The 22,042-nt window shown below is 33.7% G+C and overlaps 1 protein-coding gene and 1 non-coding gene across 2 annotated transcripts in view; both read right to left on the reverse strand.

The window, feature by feature from the left end:
- Positions 1-22,042, reverse strand: part of LOC125063026 (lysine-specific histone demethylase 1A) — a 354,680-nt gene that overhangs the window by 120,419 nt on the left and 212,219 nt on the right. The gene's annotated exons all lie outside the window — the stretch shown is intronic.
- On the reverse strand, positions 1,105-1,177 carry Trnak-cuu. Its single transcript has one exon. It is a non-coding gene; the product is annotated as a tRNA-Lys (tRNA).

The following is a 22,042-nucleotide window of genomic DNA, read 5'->3' on the forward strand; positions in this document are numbered from 1 at the left end:
TTAATTCTATAAAACCCACGAAGCGCTATACGACACAAAACAGTTCGTAATCAAACAAATCTAAAGTATTTAATTTTTGATTTCAAGTAGGTCATGAAATAATTTTTTCCACTTTAAAGTATTAGTATTGATAAATGTCCAGCCCAGTTGGGAGGCCTAATTTAAGGAGAATTTGTGTTTTTGTATGTATGTTTGTTATGTTTTCACACAAAAACTACTGGACCGATTTCAAAAATTATTTCATTACCTCGTTGAAATCAAGATTTTTTCAAGACCCGGACAATTTTAAAATTAACTAATGTCGAACATTCCACGGTATAAATGTTACGAATTCAAAAATGTATTAGATTAGTCCGACTTAGTAGACTTTCCACTAACGCTAGTTGTTAAATATATTAAAAACACAATATAACTCAGTACTTTCTTAGATCATTATTAGAAGCAAATACTAACTGAAAATATTCGTATCTAAACGGAAAACGATACTTTAAATAGACATTTACTTTTGTTAATAAAATTTCATTAATAGCTTGATAAATATCAGAGCACGACTCCTTATTCAATTAGATATGCGTATGATATCGCGATCCATAGGTTTATTATTTATTCCCAACTAAAATAATAAAGCATAATCTCGTAGTTAATAAGGCCCGATGAGAACCTGATTTAATGCCACTTGTAATTGAAAACCTCGGAGTATTTATTTGAAAAGCAGTTAGCTTATCTCAACTGTTTATGCAGCGGCCTACACAAAATTTTAAAGATGCGTTGAATTTGAATAAGCGTTGAGAAATGTATTGCAACGTAATAGTTTGAAGTATGAACAAATTTTGATACCATAGACTATTTGGATTGGTAATAGACAAAAAAGTGAGGAGAAGGAATGAGTTTATAATAAATATATCGTTCCAGGCAACAATTTAACTGAGGCACTGCACTGTCTTTTGTTTTTATTATGTAAACAGAATTTGACAGGAAGAGTACTTCACTTAAAAGTGATTATGAATAAAGGGTATAAAGCTACATACTTTTTAAAAGATAAGATGAATAGTTTAATTAGCATCTCTATATTTAAAAAAAGAATAAAAATTAAAAAAAAAGAAGCGCCCAACGTGGGGCTCGAACCCACGACCCTGAGATTAAGAGTCTCATGCTCTACCGACTGAGCTAGCCGGGCTTATGAATATAGGTTAAAAACGTGTATTAGGTGCCGCACTAAGGTTTGATATACAAAATCTTATTTATAAATTGTTACTGGGCCAAGGACGTTTAATTAATTTAAATAGAACTTGCTTTGTATATTATTCCACAAGTTTTTATTATCAATAAAATAGTATGTACATACTTTAAATTCTTTAATAATTTTCTGACGATGTGATGATTACAGCCTACGTATAAAAAAAAGGTAAAAGAAAAATTATCAGCTTTTTAGATTAATTACTTTTAAAATGTATTTTTAAAAAACGTTATAAAGTGAATTTGTAATATAAAGGACACAATTGAAAATTTAAAATACATAAAAAGATATATTTCTGTTAAATTCCTGCTAAATTGAAAAACGTAATTTTATTTGTCAAGATTTATATAATTTAAAACTTGTAAATCTATTTTTTTATGAATTACATATGTACTTACCTACTAAATAATTATGTTTGTTATCATTTACAATATTATACTTACTATATTTTCTATTCAATAGTTAACAATTCATATTCCGATACAATCGTCACCACTCAAGTATCGAAGAGTTATGGGTATGTCTTATTTGAATACGAGAAACCAGTCCGTCCTATTAGACTGCTAAAGTTGACAACTTAAGCCTCTCACTTAAATGGAGCGTGCAATAAAATCACTTGTTGCCCGTTTTCCACGTACAAGGACAAGTGTAATTTATGGTTTCGATTTTATAATTCATTCCTTACACTTGACTGCCTTTGCTATTGTGTTAATATTGAAACTGTCCAATTCGAATACAATTTGTGCACCATTAACGCCTTGTAGGGTTTATAGAATAACGAGGTAGTTTATCTCTTGTGTTCAGGGACCATTCACGGGACCATACAGATACGTTGTTCTATACATGTTTAAATATTAATTAAAAATTAACGTAAACCTACAACCCTAAACATTCTAATAAGATTGATCCTTTACGACAAATATTGTTGGCCTAGTGCTTTCAGCGTGCGACCCTCATCCCTGAGGTCGTAGGTTTTAACGGTGCAGGAAAACATCGTGAGGAAACAGGCTTGCCTTAGTCCCACGGTCGTCGGTGCACGTGTGTCAGGTACAGGAGGCTGATCACCTACTTGCCTATTAGATTGATGATCACGAAACATAAACAGAAATCTGAGGCCCAGACTTAAAAAATATTGTAGCACCACTGATTTATTTAAAAAAAATAAGCTTCATTCTAATTTAATACCATTTAAAACTTCCATGAGTTGTTCTGTAGACGTAAATTTTGCAAATACATAATATATTTATTTTCTGAACATGGATAATTTGAAAGCATCTTGTTTATTACAAGCACTGCATCACACGTTTTACATAAGTAAAAAATGTTCTAAGTCCTATTTCCTAAACTGTAGATTGATACAACTATTTATTTTTTAGAACAGGCCGGCAGGCCTCATCGGGTGTTAAGTGATACCGCCCCGCCGCCCATGGACACTCTCACTACCAGGCTCGCAAGTGTTTTCGCAACCTTTTAAGAGTTGGTACGCTCTTTCCTTGAAGGACTCTAAGTCCAATTGGTTCGAAAATGGTTTAGTGGGCAGCTGATTCCACATAGTGGTGGAAGGTGGCAAAAACTGCCACAAAAACGGTTAGCTTTGTACGGACATGAGATGGATGGAATTTCGTTTCTACCTTGACCTAAAAAGATAGACTTATGACGATAAAATACATACCATTCAAGTATCGAACACTCCCAGTACACAGGTCACCAGATTACATACCTGCAACAAACAAAGATTGAATTCAAGACATTCTCGGGATAAGTCGTGTTTATCAAGTATAGATTTATCAATGTGTTCTACCTTTAAATGGTCGAGAATGGAACAAAAGTTATCATTGCATCTAAACGGTTACTGATCAATGCAGTTATGAGATTACAGTCAAGACTAGGTGGCAAGTTTAAAAAGGCTATTTGACATGATTTTAAAAATGACTTCATTAATAAATCAAATCAAATTAAATCAAAATCATTTATTAATTTAGATAACACAATGTACACTTAGGAACGTCAAAAAGAAATCCATATTCAATGCTTCTAATTTTACATGCCAGTTCTCAAATCACGGGCGTATAACGGAAGAGAAGAACTGGCAATAAACTTTCCAGCACTATTTTTAATCGCCAAGTTCCAATCGAGATCTTAAGTAATTAATAGTTAATTCATAATAATTAAATAAATTAAAAACAAAGATTTGTACTCTATCAGCAGGACGCATGGTGAAATAAGATCAAATTAAATATATACGTATAGTATACAAATCAACAGTTTACTGTATATCTTAAATGTGTTTATTTTATTAAACCTATTAAATGTTATCAGACGAAATCATAGCTTAAAATGATAAAACTACCATGAGATAAAAAAGGCGCCTACGGAAGTAAGTGGGTGTCTCCGTGTTTCATGTTTCAAAAATATGGAAACTTAATATTAGCCAATTAGAATATATATGTATTCTTAGTAGAACTACTCTGACTCATATTTAAATTAATAGATGGCGTTGGTAATACTTTTCTAAACAATTATTCTGAATGTTCACCGGATATTATTCCAACACATTACGTACCTTGTATCTTAACAAATGTTAATCTTTATTAATGGATTAGACATTGTATAGAACATAATTCAAAAATAAATTCTACTTGTTCGATAAATAACTTATCATTGTTAGTAGAAGTACAAAGCTAAGTATTATTTATGTACGCCGGTGCTCATATAACAACGTGCCTTCCTAGACAGTGCGTTATATCTTTATGAATTGGCTTATCTCGTACTCATAGAACGACGAGTTAATAATAGTCGCTTGGCACGAAGACGCGGAGCAAAAAACAGCTCGATATAAAGGGACACGCGAGATCTGGGCGTCGTAAGTAATGAGTCGATTTTCGCTCAGCCATAGATTGCCGGAGTTATCTCAATAAAGAGCAACAGTTCATTAACACGTTGACACGGCGCAATCATAAATTGTGGAACCCCGCCGCGGCCCGCACTCCCCGTACCTGGTACCCGCATTACTTTTTGCCATTCCAATTGTTTTTGGTAGAAACCCCATAAACCGTAACGGCCAGATCGGCTGATACGAGCGCAGGTGTCGCCCTTCACACTCACCGGCCTAATTATGACCATTTTTAACAAAGGAAATTGATAGATACACCAATTTACGCGAATAATAGACACGCAGCTGCAATCATTGATACAATATACGCCTTTGTTAATTAAACTTTTGGCGTCTGCAAATAATTTAAATAAACAAAAGATTTGATAAATAATCTGACAAAATACAAAAATATTTTTCCATTTCGATGACTCCGAATTTTAATGGAATCATGACAGATGACGGAGATAAGACGACGTGAAACATACAAAGAAACTTAATTTTACAGCCGCGATAAAGCTCATTCATTCATCAATACGCGAGCTTTTAAAACAAGACAGTAAAAACGTACCCAATTCAAAACGACGTTCGATAGCTGTAACTGTCCACAACTATCGCCAAGTACATAAAGTATTCGAAACTCACAAACATGGGAAGTCATTAAACCAACCGGCATGGCACTTAGGGAGCATCTATATAGCCGTCTGGCCAAGCATAAAGATCGATATCTCGGTGGCTCGCTGCCAAATCTTTTTAATATCGTCCCAGACGAATGCGGAGTGGTTAGCGATGATAACAACAAAACTGTTACGTGAGCAGTCCGCGGCTCGGTCACGGTATTGCCATCGATATCGGAGCATTACGAGTGGTTCCTGCCAACGTTGAATGCTAATACACAACTGGCAGGCCATATCGCTGTAATGCAGATTTATTAGGCAAGTTACTGGACAACTTGTACGGATATATGCTGTCATATAATTTCATTGGAATGTAGTTCGTCTTAATACTTATAATGACGTTTGATAAATATTTCACATTCAATTGTATAAATTAACTCAGTAGATTAGTAGAGCATTGTTGTCCTAGTGGCATCAGCGTGCAACTCTCATCCCTGAGGTTGTAGGTTCGATCCCCGACTGTGCACCAATGGACTTTCTTTCTATAAGCGCATTTAACATTCGCTCGAACGGTGAAGGAAAACACCGTGAACCGGCTTGCCTTAGACACAAAAAGTTGACAGCGTGTGTCAGGCACAGGAGGCTGATCACCTACTTACCTATTGGATTGACAAATAATAACATATTGGCAATTTCATTAGATTGAGATTACTATATAATTTTAATTCATTCAATCGGTCAAGAGAATTTGTTAAGGTAAGCCTTTAACCACTCCATAACATAACATACACCAAGACACACACACACCCACATTTGTATTAACATTCATGAAATATTATCAGCCTGAATAAACCAATGCACGATCCACTACGGAGATTTACTATCTGTAAGCCACTGGTTAATTCTTATTACGGGACAATGAGAAATAATGGTCCAGCCAGTCTACTTTTGAGTTGATAAATCCTCATTCTCGGTTGAGTTTTGAGAGACCTCGTGGTCTTGGACAACTTTTAATGAGTGCAGCTTTGGTTCATTTTCAAAGAGCGATTGTTGGGTGCAAATGAAGGAAAGCCTTAGAGAAACTTTTCAATTTTTCTCGTTTATAGCCGAAAGTTTAAGTAGGTTAGCGTAATTTTAACTTTTAATTATTATAAGTTATATAAGAAAGTCCATCTACACATAATTTATACTGAAGTGCAAAAGTCTTATTAAAATAGGTATATAAACACGAATTTATTACATTATGTACATAAATCGACATTTCATTGAGGCGAATTTCATCTGATAAAATAGTTTCATTTAAAAAAATATAGATATAATAAGTATTTTTTCTTTCTCATGCCAGTACATAAAAAAGCTATTTTGTAACCTTTATAAACGAAACTAAATTATTTAGTTTTGTTTATATATACTACCTAACATATAAGTCATCAGCCTTCTTCAGATACACTATGTCACTAACTTTCCTCACGTTGCATATGGGCAGGGGGCTTATCTAATGTTCGCAAGTGCGTTGCCAGCGTTTTAAGAATTGGTACCCTACGTCGAAAACCTCAATGAACTAAAGTCACCTCAAAATAATAAATTAAATAAACATAGACAAAAAACAAAAACCCAATTCAATTAATAACACGTCGCTAAAAACCAAAATCCGTGAATAAGATTGTAAATGATTTTCTAAGTCTATTAAATACGGCATCGGCTCGCTAAATTAAGTGCAATAAAATCTGTGAATGGAGGCGTTAAGTTTCACACCGTGTCGCTCCCGACAAAACGAACACCTATTATCATAACCAAACAATGAAGTAGAAAAAATCAACAAACACAAGCCTTAATGATTTGGTGGATCTCGGGATGAATGCCAACTAACTGAGGGAGGAAACGGCAATAAAATAGGCTTTATTGAGATGCTTTTTGGAAGTGTATAGAGATATGTGCCTAAAATTATGTAGGACCTCCCAATTGTGTCATATTATATATTTAGTAAGCACATCTTGTCTGTTAAAAAATCATTGAATATAAAATAAAACACTTTTATAAATGCATTAAGATACAAAGTCTGAATACAAAAATATTAGCTACTATGAGAACCTCAAATGACCTTCGATTACCTAACTAGGCCCGATGGTGACGAAGAGATTTAGCAGTGCTATCTTAGTGGATAAAGACAGCTCTCAACCCGAAGTTCGTATGTTCAAATCCTGGCAACAGTGGATTTTTGTTTCACTCATGAGAAAAACAAAAATCTGAAGCGTAGGTTAAAAATTATTAACATCTTTGCATAAAAGTACTTTTATTTACAATACGGTTAATGAATCTACAAAAATAACAGCTATATAGCATTTATTCTCCATTCAAACGATACAAAAACAATCCAATTAATCAAACAAATATCGAACAATTAAAAACAAAACAAATATTTGTGTGGTCGGGACCACAACTGCTGTTTCCGTTAAACAATTTATGTTCCGCGAAAAAATCCCAAACACGTGTTTAAAAAGTCATTTGAGACATGACTTTGGGCTAAAATAATTTGCCGTTATTATCTTCATACGCGAGACATCCGATTGCAACGCTTACGTTAACATACAAAAATACTTGAGTGTTACTTGACATGTCTCCGAGGCATTTTCAACATTCTGAAGGGGGTATTTCAGAATGCTAGCGGGCTGTCTCAGCTTCACGGCTGGACTGGATTTTTTTTAAATTAATACCAGCGTAACATATGTGACTGAATTTTTTTAAATCAGTCCAGTAGTGTTTGAGTTTATTCGTCAGAACATATAAATAATTCCTCTTTACAATACAACAAACAAAGTATAGATGAAGGGATACGTTGAGAACATTCCTGGACTAGATTTCTTGTTTCCAGTCTTGTCTACGATGAAATAAGTCGCTATTTAAATACTTTTTTAATTAGTTTTAAAAACCTTTTCAAAGTCTACTGTACTTTAAAATGATACTCTTGAAGTAGTTTTCATTTTATTAATCAAAAATTTGTAAATGTATAAATTATTAAGGTACCTTTACAAATGTCCTGATGTCCCAAAGTGTTTAGATCCTGACCCACCGGGAAGTAATTCTTAGTAAGACGAAAATAAACTTACGTTGACAATCTTATCAGGGTTATCTAAGGCAGGAGCAGGTGGGTGGCACAATAGCAATAAAATAAATACGAACAACTTTAGATTTATGTGTTAATTCTATTCCAAGTCTTATTTACATCATAATTATTGATTTTAAAATAAACTTAAGCTGCATAAATTATGATAAATATAAATGAAGTGGAAGGGACACATTATTTTTTTTAGATAAATGCGCAAAAATAATTTAAGTGAAACTATTTAATAACTATGTAATTATATTGAATAATTATAATTTATTGCTATAAATATAGGTTAAATAAAAATAATTTATATCAAGCACCTGATTTTGTGAGAACTGTACAGGAGCCCGTAACTTAAACGTAAATATTAAATTAATTAATAAGAAAAACATTACATTAATTTTTGACATAATATTTGAGTTACGCTTCTAGCACCTAAGTATACACTATACATAACCCCTAAAATCTTTTAAAAGTCTTCTACATAACGTGACTTTTGTAATTCTTGTATTTCTTATTATTTCTATTGCATCGCAAATCATGACTCCGCGAGATTAGATATTTAGTTTTTAGTTTATTAAATCTTTTTTGTATTATTAAGATTGGTGATTCTACAATATTTTCAGTTTTCATAAGATTTGTTCATGCACTTCTTGCCTTGGGAAAGTTCCATCATATTTCTTTTTTTTAGCTTTTTCCTTTCGAGGGTTGCCTGGAAGAGATCGTTTGTTAGCGATAAGGCCGCCCGTTGCATCCCTTATAATTTTATGTCTTATGGTATGTTTTCTATTAATGTAACGAAGTGTTAATAAATAAACCTTGTATCTATTATTAATTAGAATGCTTATTTATTTAATTGCACTCATAGACCAGTGCCGATAATTTTTGAAACCAAAAAAAATTACAGTAGGATGAAACCCATTAGAAAAGCAGGGGAATATGATCAAAATGAAAGGAAAAATAAATTACGGTCGATCTGAGGTCGGGAAGGGTAGGGGGGGGGGGGGGGAGGTTTAAGGGTAAAAAACGGTTTATCTCGATTTCCGGCAAAACTAAAAGTCCTATCGAAGAAAGTTAAATGGCAAAGTTGTAGGTAATAAAAAGATCTAAAACTTTTGTGTTCACACATTTTTCACATAACCTCAAAATTGGTGTGAAAAATTCAAAAAACCAAGTTTTTGGTTTTTAATTTTTATCTTTTACAAAAATTTATTTTTTTAAACGAAATTTGGTGAAAACTTACCTTATTATGTCCCAAATATACTGTAATTTATTTGATTAAAAATATTTATTTTTTCACCTTATTTTGAATTAATATCGAAAAAACACCCTAATTTTCAATCGAAAATTCTGACGTCAAAATTTCAGCTTTTTTCAAAAAGTTGGTGTGCTTTCAGTTCATTGAAATCTCTACTTTCCTATGGTAAAAAAATATATATATATTACCATAGTAAATCTTCTCAGAAAATGCAAAACATCGTATGCAGTAACGCCCAGACCCGTCATACCCTTCCCTACTTCTGTATGAAATACGAAAATTTTAGCCCATCTAAAGGCTAAAAAATTTTTTTAGGTCACTCAGGTATATATAAGTTATCTTAAAATAGTAATAAATAGGCATCTAATTATAATTTAAAGAAGATTCATAGAGAAGTAGGGAAGGGGATGACGGGTCTGAGCGTTACTGCGTACGATTTTTTGCATTTTCTGAGAAGATTTACTATGGTAGTATATATATTTTTTTTTACCATAGGAAAGTAGAGATTTCAACGAACTGAAATCACACCAACTTTTTGAAAAAAGCTGAAATTTTGACGTCAGAATTTTCGATTGAAAATTAGGGTGTTTTTTCGATATTAATTCAAAATAAGGTGAAAAAATAAATATTTTTAATCAAATAAATTACAGTACATTTGGGACATAATAAGGTAAGTTTTCACCAAATTTCGTTAAAAAAAAAATAAATTTGCAAAAGATAAAAATTAAAAACCAAAAACTTGGTTTTTTGAATTTTTCACATAAATTTTGAGGTTATGTGAAAAATGTGTGAATACAAAAGTTTTAGATCTTTTTATTACCTACAACTTTACCATTTAACTTTCTTCGATAGGACTTTTAGTTTTGCCGGAAATCGAGATAAACCGTTTTTTACCCTTAAACCTCCCCCCCTGCCCCTTCCCGACCTCAGATCGACCGTAATTTATTTTTCCTTTCATTTTGATCATATTCCCCTGCTTTTCTAATGGGTTTCATCCTACTGTAATTTTTTTCACTTTTTATTTATTTTGAAGGCTATCTGCACTGGTCTATCAGATTGTTTAACCTATTAACAAACGATATACATATATACTATGTTACTTTCATAATAATTGTACAAATTGCGCCAGGGTACAACACATTTTATATTATGAAATATATTTACTATGTATATTACAGTATTTCATTATATGTAATGAACGTAAACAAGTGAAGCCACAACGGATATTCGATAAAACTAATTATGTAAAATAGAGTTCGGTTTAAAAGTTTACACGAAACCATGTGATCCTTTTAAACGAAAAACTTATCACGTAAAAGCAATTTAAAACAAGAATTTAAAGCGTTTTAAAACGTATATTGTGGGAGATCAAATTTATTAACAATATTCCCTTTTAGATATTCAACGCGCATTGAACCAAGGCAGAGAAGAATGGGAATGGGTGATGATAGGTTGCTACCGTGCGATGGATTACGTAAGGATCTCACGATTTCTGGACACCTACGAGACGTTGCATTTAAAATCAAAGATGCTTTACACGTATTTATACAGCCTTAAACTTTCTGACCATGTAAACATAGCAATTACGTTTTGATAAAATAATTGTCAACCACTATGTGAAATCGAGTGCAATTTCCAAATCAATTCGACTAAGTGTCTTTCGAGAAAATAGCGAACTAATTCTTAAAAGGCCGGCAACGCATTTGCGAGGCTTCTGGCAATGTTAGTGAAGGGCGGCAATATCACTTATATTAAAAAAAATCTCAAACGAATTTATTTTCGAGAAATGAATTCGTATGTAACTTTAAAAATATTCTATAAACTTCCGGAAGTACTTATTGATGCTTTAGCAATTTCTCAAGTTTTTTATTTATAATCTTTATTTATAGCAAGATCATTAAACACAATAAGAAATAAAATATCTAAAAAGCCAATAGAGCCATCACCTTGGATTTTAATATATCTTCCAAAAAACGTTGACAATGCGTAAAATATTTCACTGCGACTTTTATGCCGGCGACACAATGTTGTTAAACAAACAATTCGCCCATCGGACGCAACTCTGGGCAGGAGTCCTCATAATTGATTCTTTCCGGGGCGTGGCGGAACGACCGTGTCCATTGTGGACTGGGGACGTCTGTTGACAAATAATATTCCTATTCCAAAAAGCAGCCTGGGAAATTCGTTCTCATTTCCGTTCCTAAACGAATCCTCGCATGTCTACAAAAGCGGCGATAGACAACAATCTCGAAAGAAATTGGATGTTATAAACTTTATGACAGTGTGTCAAATACACGACTTTTCCAATCCGCAGCGAGCGTGGTGTAGTAAATTTTACATTTCTAGTTTAAAATGAGACACACCGCGATATCACGAAATGGGACTGCACAAAACTGGTGTATTTTCGACCAAATTACCTTCAATTTCAAACATTATTTTAGGCAGATCGAAATGCAATTGCGCTTAAATATATAATAATCGTTATAGGCACGTCTTTGCATTGAATTCTTAAAAAATAAAACAAACAATATAAACGTTTTACAATCAATTTAATCGTTATAAAACGCCAATTTAGTTTAAATAAGAATTAAACCAATTCCCAACGAATTCACTATTATAAAACATTTAGCGATCTTTCTAATTTTGTAAATAACACAGTAATTTTATTAGAACGCTCATAATTACTAGGCACCCAGTCGGCCGACGCCCCCAACTTTAGGGTAATCACTAGTTTACCGCGCGAGATTAATACATCCGAGGGTTTCAAATAGGACAAAAAACGGGAACATACTTTGATAAATGCCTGCATCTACCTGGCGAGGTCCGGTGTTTTAGAACGGTCCGTTGCGTGCCCCAATCGAACTATAGATAAGATCCTCCCCAAATATAATAAATCTAACAGATAACATTCTTTACTTAACAAAGAGCTCCGACTAATTGTTACTTAACCCGTCATTACGAATATGTGTACATTAGGGTAAATATACCATACTCTAAGTATTATTCAAATGAGCATTTTCATTGATATAATAATTTTTATTTAATTTATTTTCACATCATTATTTTTAACAGTTACTACTAATGCGGTAGAACGACACAATATTTACCTACACCTATTATCTAACATTTAAAAAACATAAAAAAGTAGTATATAGATAATATAACTAGATCTTATAACTAAAAATATAGTAAGCAACTCTTGTGAAGTCAGCCAGCCAACAAATAGTTCTACATACCTTGATAGAAACTCTGTTTATTATATGTATTGCACGCGTGAATGGCGCTTCAATAACCAAGTTGGAGTGTGCGCGCAGTGAATCCAAAAGTTTAGAGTTCCGCCTCAGGTTTTTACTTGGTACCCGTAGACCCAGTCTCTAAATTATATCCAGAGTAACAAATATTACTTGATAGAGGAGACATAGTGTAGAAACCAAGTCTTAGATAAAAAATCGACGACATGTCTAACTGAGGCCCAACTAAGAAAATTCTAAAGCCAAGATGCATGCGCTATGCTATGATGGTTATTACCGAAACATTCATTACACAACATCTCACTGAGAGTTAATAGTGTCGGTATCTCAAAGACACACATCGAATAGTATAAAAACACTTACTTTACAGTCTTTAAGACACAATAAACAATTAAATGAGTGAACACCCAAGCGGCAGACTAAAAAAGTATCATAACAAGACAATAGGCAATTACCCTTTCCGCAATAAAATAAGTGAAAACTCAAAACGTAGTAGTAGCTTTTTGGGCGACGCTTTGACGAAATAATGTCGGCGGCACTTTCATTTTTACCCATAATCAACCTACCGCAGAAGCTATCCCAGGAAGGACTATTTCAATTCCTTAGAACCGTAATCCTACTTTAAAGTAGTTGTTTATTCAAGCGCAAGAATCGATTATTTTCATGCTGGACGGTTTGAGTAATTTTAGATTAGTCCTGTGTAATAATTTGCTTATGTATGAGATATTGGTTTTGTACATACAAATTAGTACATATATCACGGTTTGGATTTTAGAAGGATATCGATTACAGAACACAAATAAATAAAAGATTTTTTAAACAGAAAAGCTGGTAATTTGCTATTTATGAGATATTAGGGTAAATTTGTCGAATCACGACTCCACCCTAAAACAGTTGCTATTTTTTTCTATCAACATGTATGTAGTAAGTAGTTACCCAAGTAATATTAAGGAGGCTTTGGACGCCTTAAAAAATTAAAAAAAAATCTGATAATATTACATGCATACTGTAAATGATATAGTCTTAGTTCCCAGTGAATTACATTAGGTTAGGTTAAAGTCAAAAACTTGTACCTTCTTTCATTCATTTCACAAATCATGTTGTTTTAATTAATTTCTATGGGGTTTAAAGAGCGTGCACATTATTGTATGGTACTGCATTGCCGAGTGATGAAAATATGTAGAAAAACATTGGAAGCTGTTTTAAGTTGAAGTCGTGATTTGACAAATTACCGATATTAGTTTTGTCTTGTATTAATTGAAGAATAAGAAATGAAGGTCAAAACATATACGAGGTAGAGAAGGTTCTGGGCATAATATTAATTAAACAGAAAAGCTGCTAATGTGCTATTTATGAGTAGTATCCCGTGTGCATGTCATTTCAAATTGTACGAGACAATAATACCAAATGCGGCCACAGACAAAAGACTGCACGTGCGGCCAGCGTCCAATTGTTTACAACAATTACTCAGTGAATGACGTAATTGGCGACAAGTTTTCACAATTGTATTGTCCTACAATGCTTCAGAGAATTAGCAAAAGCAAACAAATAGGCTATAAATCATCATTGTAATAACGTACCAATTCTTAAAAGGCCGGCAACGCATTTGCCCCCTGGCAATGTGTCTATGGCGGTATAACTTAACATCAGGTGAGACTTCTGCCCGTTTGCTACATACAAAAAAAAAAAAACAATGATTCACCGTTGAATTTCGATATAAAGAGTAACACGCCAGTTAGGGAATAATATTTCTCAACATCACGTATACGAAGAACTGAGCAAAGTCAAACCACAAGTAATTTGTCTATGAAATGTTAAAAGGTACCGAAACACGCTAAGAGCACCGCAAATCAATAATTGTAATGGCTCATTAAAATGTGTCGCATACAAATTGCCGTGTGCATGACGCATCCATTTCTCGGTATAGATATTCCAAAATAATTTAAGAAAAAAAGGTCAGACTAGTTCCATATGATACATAGCAACCATTGACGTGTGTTCGGCTAAAAATCGGCCCAACTTTTTCAAATTCACTTGTTAAATCTCGTGCATCCATCACACATGACACATTGCACTCGAAATACCGCTGTGAGGTCCGTGCTCATACCCAAAACAGTGTGACACAAAACAACCACCAACGATCACTCATTAATTATAACAGAAGCCACTTGAAGCCGCCCCCCACGTAATAGCCGAAAAAAGTCGGCCGCTCTAAGCGCTAATACCGAATATTCGATGTCACAATTTCTGCATTGCCCAACGTCCCCTAACAAAACAAAGTCACAATATAGACCTGCCTTTTGTCGGCTGCGTCTATTAGTACGAATTGCCGTACGTGCCCTGTTATAATTCTTTCTCTCTCTCTCCATATTACCTCCAGCTTTGCAGTACTTTTGTTTGCCCGAGTCGCGTCCGCTGCGGCTACCGTTGGAATTCTAAATCGCCGCTACATTGTATAAAAACGAATCAAATCTCTTTTTGAGACCCCGACCGCTCCAATTAAAGTAATTTTGATTAAAACGAGGGACGATTAGAGGAATTTTATATCACGAAGATGAGATAGCGTCAAGCTGATAGGACTACAAAGTGGCAATACAAATACCACAGGAACTGTAGACTGTATGGTGTCTAAAGTTGTTCAAAACCTAACCGGGGTTGGTTACTCTAAATGTTTTGTATGAATCTCCCAATATGACATGGCAAACAATATATTTAATTGATTAATTCAATTATTTTCTTAAAGCACGTATCACTTCTGTGTCTGTCGTCGAGTTTTGGTCAAACATTTTCCGCTTTACTACGATAGTTTGTTATAATAGTAAATATAAATTAAATAATCTGGGTTTGAATGCATCCATGGACGGACTCGCACGCCTAGCCACTGGCCTAGCTAGGCAAACGAAGAAAGATGATATATTGTGTAGACTAACTAAATCACTATCACTAGTATTAAACAAATGAATTTTGTACCACAAATTCGATATAAGCAAGTTGATTCGTCCGCAAAACAAAATATATTAGAAACATCGTACTGAATCAGATGGTACTACGTTTTAGCTGTAGTCGTGAGACGAGATTTATGATAGGCTATAGACAAACTGCCGAAGTTATCCCTGATAAGATTAGGGGCAGAGCAAAAACAGTTTCCAGCTAGAACATTACTTATCAATCGTCAGACTTAGTATTTTCACCAACATGTTTATTACCTTTGACGTCTGATTGCGTTTTAAAATTTAGTTCCACATAAACCCAAATTAAGTTTCGATGTTTCCCATGTTCTATAAAAAAACTATAGGACTATTTTGATTTTTATTGCCAAGTTATTAAAAAAAAACGATCAAACGTTATGTATGTTCCTAACTCGGATATGTGTTTGTGTGTTTATGACGTCAGAAAAGTAGCTTTATGTGACCGAATACAATTATTTACAATTAACTAGTTAGCCATTTCTTGTAAGAACTAAAGATCCTGTCAAAATCGTTATCACTACCTCTACATTATTATCTATATCACCTTTTGACAACATTATCTCCAATACATGAAACAATAACTAAATAACAATACAAATTAACTACACCCGACTGTTTTGTTGACATCATGCCTTTGGAATGTGTGGAATTTCGTAATAGACAGTCCCATAAATAACTACTGTCGTACTAAATTGCAGGTTAAGCCTTCTTGTTAAATATAATAAGTATGGACACTTTCAATATTCACGAATATTAAATGACTATACGCATTTGAACAGCCTAGCTAGCCTAATGGTTAGGCATGTGAGTCCAACTCCATGGACGTGCATTCAAACCTAGGCTGAGTAGCATTATTTCCTGTATAACCTACCCGTATCACAAAACATCGTAGAAAAGCGGAGTCTTTGAGCGGAAAGCTCGACAAGTGGGAGGAAGAAATACCTACTAGCCGTAACAAAACAATTGAATTAATCAATCAAATAGATTCTTAGCTATCGAATATTGGAAGATTCATACAAAAATAGTCAGATACTAAACAATTAGAAGAACGAAATCACCCCTTCCAGACACAATACGCCAATAAATTATTCGTCACAAAAGGGAATAATTTTATTAGGATCAAAAGCCGGCGAAATTTGTGAGGCCACTCACAAAACAAATTGGATTCGCATTAATGAAACGTGAGTTTGCGAGCGGATCTAATAGGTGCGGGGACAAAGACGGAATTGAAATACGGAAAAATAGATCGGAAGCAATTATACAGAATGAGGGCTATCAAAGTTGAGAATTGCAAAACAAAACCGGTCACGTAGTATTCGGATCCTGAGAGCGCTAAAACTTCGGCGATGCAACGGTTATTAACGCATCGCACGCCTGTTGCCGTAGATACAATACACGCCAAATTGTCGGTTTATACACCAACCCATTTTTTATAGCAATTAAAGATATAAGAGGGTCATAGTAACAAAAAATTCGTAAAAAAGTACCGTTTGTTTTCCTTTTACTAAGGCCATATAAAATACTTAATTACCACTCCAAACGCCTCCTGCCTTCGAAATTACAGAACGTTGTGAGCATATATTCGGTACTAAATCAGTTTACATAGTACTGACTTTTGTTACTCAATTTAGAGTAATACAAGAAAATATTACCCACTATATATAACTAAATAATTATAACAAAAATATAAAGTAATGCGCAGCGTTAAATTGACCTGACTGGCTGTGGACTCGGGCAAGCCTTGTGACAACTTGATTTTTGAAATAAGTTGAGCCGCAGAAGTGAAGAACAGTGTTGGCCTAGTTGCTTCAGCGTGCGACTCTCATCCCTGACCTCGTAGGTTCGATTCCCGGCTGTGCACCAATGGACTTTCTTTCTATGTGCGCATTTAACATTCGCTCGAACGGTGAAGGAAAAAAGTAAAAGCCGACGACGTGTGTCAGACACAGGAGGCTGATCACTTACTTGCCTATTAGATTGAAAAATGATCATGAAAAAGATTCAGAAATCTAAGCCCATACCTAAAGAGGTTGCAGCGCTACTGATTTTTTTATATGAAATAAATTAGCGTATAGGTACACTGGTTGAATCATACCCCTAAAAATTCTTAATTATTATAAATTCTTAAACTAATAAAATATCCCTAACAACTATTTGTTTAAAGTTAAAGCCATCATGAGAAATTTCTGCTTATTTTTCAGTTTTCTGTTTCAACAATAAACAATTGTTGTTTCACCGGGAAATAACTCAATCGAGTATTGGTTATGTTTTATTCTCAGTAACAAAAACAGAAATTTAAAAACCAAATAGAGGCAATCAATTGTATGTCACGACACTGGCGAAACTGTTCAACAAGAATAATTAACTGTTGTATAATTTGGAGTGTATATAATTTAGGATCGTTAAATTTAATATGTTTGTAGAGATCCGGTGTATATCATTAAAGTTAATAATGTACCTATTTTATTGTTTAATGAGACAACTCCAACTATTTATTGTTAGAATATAAAAGAGTATTAGAATAGTGTGAATAGTGTCGGTCATTTTATGGGGGGTCGTAAAACAAAACGACATTGTCTAAATGAATATTTTCTTAGTTAAATATAAAGTAATAACTCAACATTTTAAATATATTTTATTTGCTTTTAATAAAATTGTTTCAAACTGTGTTTGGAGTTCTCCTAACAATTTTAAAACTAGCTAAAAAATTAAAATCATTTAATTCAATTAGGCCTATTGAAAGTCAAAATTAAAAGCTATAAATATTTTAAAAAATACTCTAGTTGCCCCTTCCAAAAGGTAGTTTTATATGGAGAAGAATGGGCAAGAAACTCCATACTCCTCCATTTTACAATATTTTGTATGTAACATTGATTTGATAATTATATTTGAAGACCATGTACCTAGAACATAAAAAAACTACTATACCTACTAAAATAAACTAGGCGCATGGTGTTATAAAAAACAATGCAGCAGATAACTAAATTATTATGTAGATACATGGTGGTCACATATATACAAATATTGCAACTAAGTTTACTTTATTCTTTTTATAAGAAAAGAAATATAAGATATATTATGATGATATAAGATTAGATATGGTGTTTGAGACTGACAATAGAAATAGCATATCTATAAGTAATCATCATAAGTATGATTAGTATGTATGTAACAAACAAGCGTAAAAACTACGGGATTGATTTCAATTGCATTAGAAAGGTTCACAATCCCTGAGTCACAGACTATACTTATTTCCAAAAAATAAAAATAATTCAGATTATATATACATGTACATTTATATTTATTTGTTTTAAGTAAACTGATATCTCTTTCCACGACAGCATAAACACAATTAAACAGAGAGAGACAAAAAAGTATTTTGTTTTTATGAATGTCTTATTCATACTTTTGTAATACATTTTGAAAACATCATTTAAATAAGATCTTAAACAAAGTCGTTTATAGGTTAATTCAAAACAATACAGTTCCCCGGCCACTGAACACGTTTATGCAGCAATTGAACCATAAAATTTAGATCAAAATCATAATAGCCATGAGTTAACCAATTGTATGAAATTTGAAAATGATAGTAATACAATCAAAGCTGAGTGAGATCTCAAGGGATCGCGATCTCATTTTCTCTTATAGACTCACTAACCCGAGTTTCTAGCTCACAGAGATTCCTTCGAAATTTAAGAATGAGTCATAAATGAAGAAATGAATGAACGGCGCTACCTTTTTAGGTATGGGCCTAAGATTTCTGTGTCAGTTTCATGATCATTTGTAAACCTATTAATCAAGTAGGTGATCAGCCTCCTGTGCCTGACGCATGCCGTCGACTTTTTGGGTCTAAAGCAAGACGGTTTCCTCAGGATGTTTTCCTTCACCGTTCGAACGAATGTTAAATGCGCTTCGGCCCCTATGGGCACAGCCGGGGATCGAACCTACGACCTCAAAGATGAGAGTCGCACGCTGAAGCTACTCGTCCAACACTTCTCTATGTGTAATAAATAGCAAAAGTTAAATGCGTTTAACTCTTACTTGAGAATACTTGGTACTTATTATAAAACAATAAAAAAACAATTTGTATTAAAAAGTAGTTAAATGTATCGTTTTAATTTTTTATCTAAATAAATTTTACATCATGCTATCATCAATTACTTCATACATTTCCTTTATAAAAACGTTAATCTAATGTTCCATTCACGACATTCTTACAGCACTCAATACAGAATGTAAGAAGCTTATCAGAGATGAATGTAACGCAGCCAGAACCGCGCTTCAGGCCGGAGCAATTAATCATAACGCGACGTATCAACAAAAAGGATTCCACCCGTTATACTACCATTGAATAATAGAACAAAAACTGGCGATGAACATGAAGTAACAAGACACCCGGAAACCATGTTTTTGCTTTTAGATGTGTAAAATGGACGAGTACAAATTATCTGTTCCGATATGAATTTAATAAGTTATTGATAATTTCCTGTTAAGGTTCTATACGTAGTTTCAGTTAATGCGAAGAGAAGAGGGCGCCCTAAAAAAAGGTGGATAGAAGATAAGGAAGTATTGGCACGAAGGGAATGGGGAAAAAAAGCCATGGAAATTTGGAAAAAGCTGGAAAATTGACCCGTGGAACGTGAAGGGGTCCCGATGAATGGTACTGAAGGAAGTTGTATATTGATTAAAAAGAAAAAAAATTATATAACAGATCAATTTCAACATTTGTAAAGATTGAAAATAAACAGGTTTTATTATTAGTACTTTATAATAAAAATACTACTTTACTTATAACCTCGTTATGTAGTTTAGTTTATAAGATACCATCCGTAATATCTCGACGTCCGTCGTTCGACAACTGAGCGTTTATTAAGGCAGTTTTTGCCGCGCACCACCACTATGTAGAACTGAAGTGTTTCCGAACCAATTCGACTTAGGGTCCTTCAAGAAAAGGGGGTACCAATTCTTAAAAGGCCGGCAACACACTTGTGTGCCTTCTGGCAATGTGAGTGTCCATGGGCGGCGGTATCACTAAACATCAGATGAGCTTCCTATTATGTAAAAAAAGTGATCCGAGGTCCCTACTCTCAATAATGGGTGATCATATCAATAAATAAATAAAATGTTTACATACATCATTTTAATATCTAAATGCCTATACATTTTGCTCACTCAGGCTTTCTTAGTTTTATAAGCGTGGCGATTACCTAAATCGTCGAAATATAGCCAGACGTAAGCACTCTCTTCAACTGTTACATTGCATTCATTCATTACATAGCAATTAACATTTCATTGTTTCGCTTGATACTGCTATACGCGAGTGGTTAACATATGAAAAATAAAATCCTTTATTAACATCTTAAATCAAATCACAACAAATTTAGACCATTTTTAAATTCGAAACTGGAATATAGCGTGGAATCCCCAACATACCTAATATAAAATATGGCCGTAACAATCGCTGATCTGTGATTGTAATGAACCCAGCCAGTCACGACCTACTCGATTCACATTCTTCGAAAAACGAGAAGAATCGTAGCACGGTTTGTACTCAATAGTTGATTATTGGCACCCACATTCACTTTTAATCTATTATATTAAATAAATAAAGTACCTAAGACGAATAATGTAAACCAATTATCATGACTTGTTTGAGTCTATTTTTTGTTTAATTTAAATCAGAAATTAATTCTGTTTTTAATTATTATAATTGTATTGTACCTACTTACTGTCGACTTATTCTTTTTTTTTATTAAATTAAAAGAATTTAGTAATTCATTAATGTACTTAATTTTGTGGACGAAGATTTGTGTTCCACCAGTGTTATTTTTTTTTTAAATTAATAACAAAAAAGTGAAACAATATTTGATTTGAATTTGCATTGCGCTAAATTGACAGAAGCACACGTACTCTATATCGTCTCTTTTAAGTTCTTATTTGTAGGACCAGCTGCCTACAGTACTCCAGGTCAAGAATAGAGAGTACTAATTCTTAAAAGGCCGGCAATACACTCGCGAGCCTTCTGGCATTGAGAGTGTCATTGGGAGGCGGTATTAAGGTAAACCTCCTGCCCGTTTGCCCTGTTCTATAAAAAAATGTGAGCATTATAGAAGCTGTTGTGACTTATGAAACTAGTCTTAGCATGTAACTTGGCCTAAAGTTGCAAACAACAAAAATGTAAAAAACAATCGCAATTTCTAGACTTAAGCGACCTTGACCGTTCTGATTGCAGTTAACCTTCATGCATTTAACTCTTTTCTTGTTTGCTAACATGACCTAACCTAACCAGCTCATTATGCGGCGGCTGCGTATGCGCCGCACAAAAAGCGTGTCGAATCGGCCACAATGCGCCCGCGCCGCCGTCTTTCGCTATGGACATAAGTGATCTCCCAAAAACAATAACCGTCTTTTATTATTTTTTATGACATCATTCGGAACAAGATCGAAAATGTTCGTCTTTCCATAAAATGAAATAAAAACCTTTTATGTTCCACGCTTAAAACAGGTACGCTCAATAAAAGATGATGGGAAAGGTGGGTTCTACCCCACGCAACTTTATAAATAACGAATATGACCAATGATTATAAATATTTGATTAAACATTTTAAATAAATACAATTATTATTCATTGCTGTTTCTTGACGGGAAAATTATATGAAAATGTATTACATTGCTTTCTTTATATAGGTAGATAAAAAGGTCAATTATAATTTGTTCACTATAGCAGAATTA

Source organism: Pieris napi, chromosome 2 (genome assembly GCF_905475465.1).
Source record: "Pieris napi chromosome 2, ilPieNapi1.2, whole genome shotgun sequence".
Taxonomy (NCBI): domain Eukaryota; kingdom Metazoa; phylum Arthropoda; class Insecta; order Lepidoptera; family Pieridae; genus Pieris; species Pieris napi.